The following is an 8975-nucleotide window of genomic DNA, read 5'->3' as shown; positions in this document are numbered from 1 at the left end:
AGGCAAATCCATGCCTTCTGGTTATCTCTCAGAAATACTGGACCAGCCATATCTATGCCCGTCACTTCGAAAGCGATTGCATCACGAATTCGATCTGGAGGGAGCAATGGTGCTTCTACACACATCTTCTTGGAATCATATCTTCTGCAATGTACACAACGTGAAGTAACGGACCTAACAGATCTACGCCCACCGAGTACCCAATACTTTTCTCTCAAAATTGAAATGAGTCCTTCATTCTTCACATGACAATTATTGACATGGGTGTCATAAATTAAAGCTCTGACAACTGGATGTTTCCCTGGTAACACATAAGGATATCTGAACGTTTCTGTATCGTCTCTTATGGCAATCTTACTTTCTAAGACTAAAATACCTTCCATATTTCTCATTATCTTCAACGTAGACAGCTTTTTATCATCTTCCACAAACGATTCCTCTTGGACAATTTTGATTAATTTTCTTTCGGCTTGTTCAATCTCCTCGGTTGTCAATTCTCCAAACCTTCGGTTATCTTTATCCTTGCAGTTGAAAGAAAACCTACAAATCCAGGCAATCATTCGAATGATTCTGTTGTATTTTGAAAAATATCGATAGAATTTGTCATTATGTAAGACATGCAATGTGGAGGAAACTATTCCTTTTCTCATTTCTTTCAAGATTTCTTCTTCGTCGACTCGATGATAATTTTTAGGCCAAACCTCTGGAACTTCAAAAAGCCAATCAGGTCCCTCCCACCATTTTGAAGTAATTAATTGCTTTGGAGAACATCCTCTTGAAGGTAAATCGGCTGGATTTAAATCTCCCGGTACATGTCTCCAACTGACAGTGTTAGTGAGATTCCTAATTTCGTGTACTCGGTTCCATACGAATGTTGTCCAATTGTCTTGTCGTTTAATCCATTCAAGTACAGTTGTCGAATCTGTCCAAAAATAGCACGGCATGTTCTCTTCAAAATGGCTCTTAATTCTACTGTACAACCGAGCTCCAATTGTAGCTCCTAATAACTCCAATCGAGGTATTGACAACTTCTTGATCGGCGCTACACGCGATTTGGCTTGAATGAAATGTACCCGTACTTTGCTTTCTACTTCAGCTCTAAGAAAAACGACAGCACTGTAAGCAGTTTGACTCGCATCACTAAAAATGTGAAGACTCAAACACTGTGCTTCTCCTAATCCCGCATTTATCCATCGAGGAATCCGAATTTCCGCTAACAAAGACGCTCCGTTCTGCCATTTCAAAAATGCACAACTGTTTTCTTCGTCTACTTCTGCATCCCAGCCTATCTTACTTTCCCACAATTTTTGAAGCAGTAATTTGGGAACCAGCGTTGCTGGAGATGAAAATCCAATAGGATCAAATATCCTTTGCGCACAAGAAAGGATTATTCGTTTTGTGATCAACTGATCAGTAAGTGGTTTTATCTCGTACACCGTAAGTTCATCCTGCGTCGTATACCACTTTAATCCGAGCAACGGTACATCTACGCTCTCTTCTGATCCAGTATAAGACTATCCTCTCAGTTCAAATTTTGCGTCAGCCATTATATCAGTAGCTTCGCGTATAAAATGTACTAATGTCACTTTGTCAGCTACACTTGTCACACAGTTGTCTACATAGAAACTATCTTGTAATTTGTGAATGACGGACTCTGAGCGAACTTAATCCTTACAGGTTAATAACCGATTCAAATGAAAATTAATGGTCGCTCCTAAAAGAAACGGACTACTGTTCACTCCAAATACAACCCTTCTATGTCGAAATACTATTTCCTTACCATCTTCTGATTTCCACAAGAACCGTAGAAAATCTCGATCGTTTCGGTGTACACTAATTTGTAAGGCCTTTTTTATATCCGAAGTAACCCCAATTTTTTCCTTCCGAAAATTCAACAACAGTTCGGGTATCTGTTCAATCAAGTTAACGTCTTTTTCTAAACAATCGTTTGATGATGGTTGATTCTTTTCCTTAGCCGAAGCATCAAAAACGGGTCTAATCTTTGTCGTACTGTTTGTATCTTTGATTACCGGACGATGAGGTAAGTAATGTGACTGAATATTTAGTTCTACGTCAGGCACGCGTTCTATAATATTTTCAGATTGCCATTCAGAAAATACTTGGTCATACTCTTTAAGATACCCCGTAGTTTTGAGTTTCTTTTCAGTAAATTTCAAACGTCGTTTGGCCATATTGTAGTTATGTGGCAACGGCGGATGCCCTTCGATCCAAGGAAATTTAATTTCATAACGTCCTTCTTCATTTATGGTTACTGTTTCTTTAAAAAACTCTTGTGCAGCAGCTTGTTGTTGTAACTTGCCGTCAGCTTCACGTGAATCTGCGATTCCCAAAACGTCAAGCTGCCATAAAGCAGTAACAGACGCTGATGCGTTTAACAAATTAGTAACCATCATGGAAACGTTAGGTACCTTCGTTCTTATCGGCGTTTTACCCATCAATACCCATCCCAATAACGTTTGCATAGCTACAAGCCCACATTTCAAGATATGGTTTTTCCCAGTAAAAATCTTGCCCGCTATGTCTGCCCCGATTAATAACGAAATCGGTTCATAATTATCGATGTCGGTCAACGTAATTTTTCGACGATTTACCTCTTTATTCCATATGCCTGCAGAGACCGGAGCGATATTCTTACAAATCGTCTGCTGATCAAGTGCCTCAAAACGACATATATAACTGTCATCTAAACTACCGACTTTTAAGTGATACACGCAGTGCTCCTGTTCTTCTGAAACGGTTCCACCAAAAAGAGCATGTACAATAAATAGCCTCAATTCTCTTGGGCGTACATTTTAATGTGTTGACCACTGATTTCAACACATACGATCTTTGACACCCCGTATCAATCAGAGCACGAACGCATTTTTCTCCGCAATCCCCATAAATTTTAACCACTAATGTTTGGAGAAATACACATGTGTCTGTACAATTCGCTAGATTAGGTATGATTTTACCTTCAGAAGTAACTTTTGGCTCAACCACAGTTTTTGGACATGCATTTTTCGGCTTTTCTAGATCAGGGCACAAATTGACAATATGTCTAGACCCACATAAGACACATTTTAACTTGATCTTACATCTATGTCCCTGATGACCAATTTATGCACAACGAAAACATGCACGCTTATCAATTAAACATTTCTTTTTCTCATCTAATGTCATTTTTTGAGACTTAAAACATTGTTCAGCTGCATGATTCCCATCACAAAATGTGCACTTAGAAAAAGAGGTTATACCTGAATTAATAAGACCGGAGGCTGTACTAGTTTTAGTTTCGACTTTACTTCTGGGTTTCTTAAATTTTTCATCATTGTTGAATGAAAAACCTTCGATGGCTAGAGTGATCCTCTCTTCATTCTCCACTTCTGAACGTAAGAATTTCATTAACTTATCTAATCTAGAATTCATAGAATTGCTAGACGCTGCTGCAAAATCTGACGATCGCTGCCAGGCGCGCAAGAATTCTTCTGGCAGAGACGATTCTACCAACGGATACAACATGGCCGCACACATATCAGTATTCACGCCTAAAGTCTGCAAGGAACGGATTTGAGTCTCTAGTTTATCATACAAACTGGCGATCTCATTTTTAGAATGTGTACCGTCATTACGCAAAACTAGTTTCAACAACTCTCGAACGTAAAATTCTATGAGTAAATCGTCTCTGCCGAAACGCGTTTTCAATCGGTTAACTGCTTCAGAATAATTTCCTGCAGTTGGAGGAAAACCTTCGATGACGTCTCTAGCTTTAGAATTCGGCACAGTCGCGAAAATTAAATATTGAAACTTATCCTCTAATGCAATCGTCTCATCAGTATGAATTTTTTCAAACTGACTCCAAAAGGGCAGCCAATCTCGTATTGACCCGTCAAACTTTTTTAATTCAATTTTGGGTAGTTTCATTTTGCGTTGTCGTTTAGTAAAATCGCTATTAGCATCGCTATTAACCTCTTCTGATGGCTTAATAACAAATCTACTATATCTCACCTTTAACTGTGTAAATGTAGCTACATATTTTTCGGTACCTTCCAACTCCTGCAGCATGGTTTCTTCTGATGTTTCCTCTTCCAATAATTTATCCATTATCTCATCATCAGATTTTCTTAAATAGTCCATCTTTACATGAAGTTGTTCCCATGCAGCTTCTGTCTCTACTGGGTCCCTATTTGAATCTGCTAATAGAGATGTCAAATTATTAGCTACGCGTGTGAATACACTGCGACACGCCGCACGTTTATTTCTAAGACTTTCCATTTTCTAAAAATAGAAATGACTATTAAAACTTGGTACCCAATGAATGTTCAACACGAATTCAACGTAAAGCTCACTATTACTGACTAACTGTCCAGCAAATCTCTTGTCGGATGTTAGGCGTATGTAATCTTATTACTACTGTGCAAACGGTCAAAGTCCGATACTACACAGCAAAACCACCAATAGATTTACACACGTCCTGTCACGGTCGCCACAATGTTTCGCAAACAAAGAAAATCAGGTTCTTATTCAGTAATTGAGAAATATATTTGATTGACTTTTACAAAATTTGAATACTGTCTATTATTTTTAACTAAGCCACCCACATTTTTAACTGTATTTCTAACATTTAGAACAAAGGGTTCTTGTATATTGTTGTTGATGTCTGGCAAGCGGCGACCTTATGTGGGTGTTTATTTGTAATGCGATTTGTTTGACGGTCTTCCTTATTCTTTATCTTTGCTTATTGCAGATTAAAATACCGTAAATTTATAATCCATACCTTGTTGCAAGTTAAATTTTTTGAACTTCAATAGTATCATTGAATAAAGCTCTTTATTCAATGATAGTACCTATTATATATTAGTATTAGTTTAGCCACAGACAACATACAGGGTGATTCCTATAGTACCTGCCACCGTTTGGGAGCGTGTAGGTGGTGCGTAGGGGAGTATTTTGATATAGGACACTTGGGGTCGGAAATCTAAAATAAGGGGGCCAGAGCCAAATTTACCTTCTGGAATTTCGCGCCTGTAGGTAGGCAACCCAACCGGCCGGCGGTGCACACGGAGCGATCTCAGGCGGCGATGTGTGGCTGACACTTGATCAGAATTTTGTTTAAACCCACGAAATCCCGTCTGCAACGACGCGTATCAAGTGAATAAACACTATGGCAATAGTATAATAATAGTTGGCTAGATGTAGGAAGTGCATTGAGAACAACGGTGGCCACGTTGAACACTTGTAAACGTTATTGCTTTTGACTGTCGTTTTCCCTCCTTCCCTCCCATGTCGCTTCCTCGCGCTAACTCGCTCTGCATCGCTCCGCGCGAAACGTCGGTCGGTTGGGTTCCCTACATACAGGCGTGAAATTCCAGAAGATAAATTTGGTTCTGGCGCCCTTATTTTAGATTTCCGACCCCAAGTGTCCTATATCAAAATACTCCCCTAGGCACCCCCTATACGCTCCCAAACGGTGGCAGGTACTATAGGAATCACCCTGTATGTTGTCTGTGGTTTAGCGTAATGTGTAATAACCAAGGTGATCTTGGGAACTGTTATAGATAGGTAGGTAGTTTACATTTGACAAAGTTGCGTATTTTTGATGCTTAACAAAATGCAGTTTTGAAACTGAAAAAATTCCGACTACTTTCGGAGAAAAACGAAATTTTGCAAAATCGTTTTTATTTTTTACTGAAGTTATTAAAAAAGATATTTCAAAATAAATGACACATTATTATGACCACTTTTTTCCCTCTACAACTTACAAGATGCTACTTAAGTTTGACGTTTCGTCTCCAGTCAACCATCTTTGTTTTTTCTTATGGAAGCAATTTTGAATTTTTGTGTCATTTGATAAAGAATTTTTTTCTGATTTCAAAAATATAAAACATCTATTTTTAATAAGAAATAACGCTATTAATTCGTAAAAACGCAAGAAATACGTACGTTACTTAAGACACAAAAAGTAAAAATTACTTCCATAAGAAAAAACAAAGTTGATGATAGTTAACCGGAGACGAAATGTCGGATTTAAAATTTTAAACTAGCATCCTGTAGAGGGAAAAAAGTGGCCAAAAGTGGTAAATATCTTTGTAAATAACTTAAGTAAAAACAAAAACGATTTTCAAAATTTCGTTTCTTTCCGGATATCTCCGAAAGTAGTCAGAATTTTCAGTTTCAAAACTGCATTTTGTTAAGCATCAAAATACACAACTTTGCCAAATTTAAACTACCTACCTATCCTATCTCTTACAGTTCCCGAGATCGGAGATGCCCATGGTGGCCCTCGAATTTGAATCGGCCTGTATATTACTAATTTACAAAAGACCATACCTCGAATTTAAGACATGGGGAAGAGAGATACAAATGTATATTTAGGTATAAACGGCTAAAAAATTAAAAAAAAATCGGTACACCGTATGTCCCTGGATTGACTTTACAAGAAGAAAAACTTTTACTATACTTTTTGACAAAAATGCATTCTCCTTAAAAGCTTTTGCTTGTTCTAATTCGAAATTTCCCTACCGTTTCAGAGAAAAATACAAAAAAAAAACGAAAATATGGTTGAACTTTTTCCAAGTCCTAAAAGTCAAAACGCGTCTCTACTGTAATAACATTTCGTTAGGTACAAAGTCTGCGTTACCTGTTATTTGAATAGGCACTAGGATCCTTATAACTTTATAAGTAGGTATAACAAACACACCTCTATTCAATGGTAACAATGAAACAATGAAAAAGAATTGAATTTCCAAAGGTGTTTTCTTAGAAATGTCGGCGTTATACCGTTAAGTGAAGGAACTGAGAGTTTTACTGACGGCCCTTCCAAACAAAAAGTCCCCCATGCCAATAATTACTCGATTTTTACTTCATACGTTACAAGCGGTTCATTATTCTCCTCAAGTTATGTGCTAATTATAATTTTGCAGTTTCGCAGTCTGTAAGGAGCCGTGAACGACCTTGCGTTTGTGTTTTGTATCTTCTTGTCGTGTGGTTATGCAAAGCAAATTGCTCCCTCTGTGTTGTTTGGGGCCCACTTAAAGAGAGGATAATGATTTAAATATTTGTATAGAAAACTGCTGTAGTTACGCTACTCATTATTAGGTACTAGCACAGTCTAACGAAAAAAACTTTGTCCTTTACTATGGGTACTTCTCTTTTCAGGCAATCCCAGCCATAAGCATTGTATTTGAAAAACAAAAATGTGCGAACAGAAGTATTGTGTGTTACCTAGCTTTCTTATGGGAAACATGTCAAAGCAATTTATACCGTTGAGTGGATAGTGGAGAAATCAGTAGATAATATAACCTCCATAAGACCGATCGTAGTCACTTTTATCTCTTCTCTATCCAACGTACTGGAACGTCGAGTAGAAACTAGCCATCTGGATCTGAGATTCCATAAGCGCTGTGTAAATATCAGATCCTACATTCGCGACGATTTCATGTACCTGTAGGCATTGCGCCTCTATCTCGATTCCTTCATGCAACGTTTATATCGTTGAATGTATCGCTTGTGATAAATCGCATTGAAATCGTGGGTTCTTTTTACACAGCGATTAATGATTGTATGCCGCCCCAGTGTTGACAATTTGACATTGATTTCTAGTAGGTAGCGAAGAAGTGTTGAAAGAATTAATACCAGACCATTACCAGACGCTTAATAATTTTAAATTTTTAGGGCACTTTTTAAGAATTTAAAAAAAAGTGCTATTGTTTGCGTTTTGTCCGTTCGTCCGTCCGTCTGTCCATCCGTACCGACCCACCTCTGCGGTTTTGAACTACCTATAGTCCGTCTAGAAAGTATCCGGAAAAAGCAAAGTTCAATATTTCCTCTTTTTTCTCCATTTAACTGTAAACACTTAACTAAACCTAAACGTCCAGGTACACCCGCAACTAGGTCACCGCCATAATGTTTGGTGGTGGTGGTGGTCCAGAACGGTAAAACTGACCGAATCATTCTTTATTTCGTGGCGTTGCTCGTTCAACTTCAATTCTCACACAACACACCAACGTACATTAAACGTCAACGGTATGTACATATATGGACCTTCTGTACTATAACATAGTACGTACGCGTATACACAGAATTTGTACAATGGACGTCCACCTAAGTAGATAACAAAAAATTCACTTCCTTTCCTTTGCTTTTTTGAGCCATTTAGGTAGGTACATATTACTTTTTTGGAAACTGTATTGGGAGATGTTTGCATCCATAGCTTTTAAAAACAAAAATTGTATTAATAGTAATAATGACCTTTATTCCCATATTATATACAAAAGTAACAACACAAAAATGAAAAATAGGCATACCGATATATCAGATATATAATAGTGAAAGGGTGAAGTTCAGACTAATTGGTCTGCTCGTCCACTTTAGCCCAATATAGGTACACTTCATTTTTTATGGCGAAATGAGTGATGTTTCTCTTAAATAAAACGGTATACCTGCGTTTGTTAAAGAAATGTGAAAATGAAACTATAACAATGTAGAAAAAACACAATAAAAAAAACTTAAAGAGTTAATAGCACTTGTTAACATTGGATTTGACTTCTATAAAGTAAAAGTCGCGTTTGTGTTTTAAAAGGCTTCAACTTCAAGGAAAGATTTTTGATAAAAGTTGGCAACGAGTTGTGTATTGCAATTTGATAAGAAAAACACCCTTTGAAAAGATGATACCTATGAGCTGGAATAGTCATAAGTCCTTTGTTACGTAAATTGAGATGGTGTACGTCGGTACGGAAAGTAATTTTATTATAAAGATACTGTAATTTATGAGTTAAAACGATTTGATGACACATATACAAAAAGTGTAGGAAACGGCGATTTGAGATCGGTGTACGATATATATTTACATACGTAGACACCGACCCGGGTTAACACACAAATAATGCTTTTATACTTACTTGGTCAAAACTCGGTAAACATAACCTACAATATAAATAGAAGTTACGACATTTATAAACTTACCACCGTTTTAA

The sequence above is a fragment of the Photinus pyralis genome, unplaced genomic scaffold (genome assembly GCF_008802855.1).
Source record: "Photinus pyralis isolate 1611_PpyrPB1 unplaced genomic scaffold, Ppyr1.3 Ppyr1.4_LG3b, whole genome shotgun sequence".
NCBI lineage: Eukaryota > Metazoa > Arthropoda > Insecta > Coleoptera > Lampyridae > Photinus > Photinus pyralis.
The sequence above is the reverse complement of the archived record's forward strand: the minus strand, read 5'-3'. Positions refer to the sequence as shown.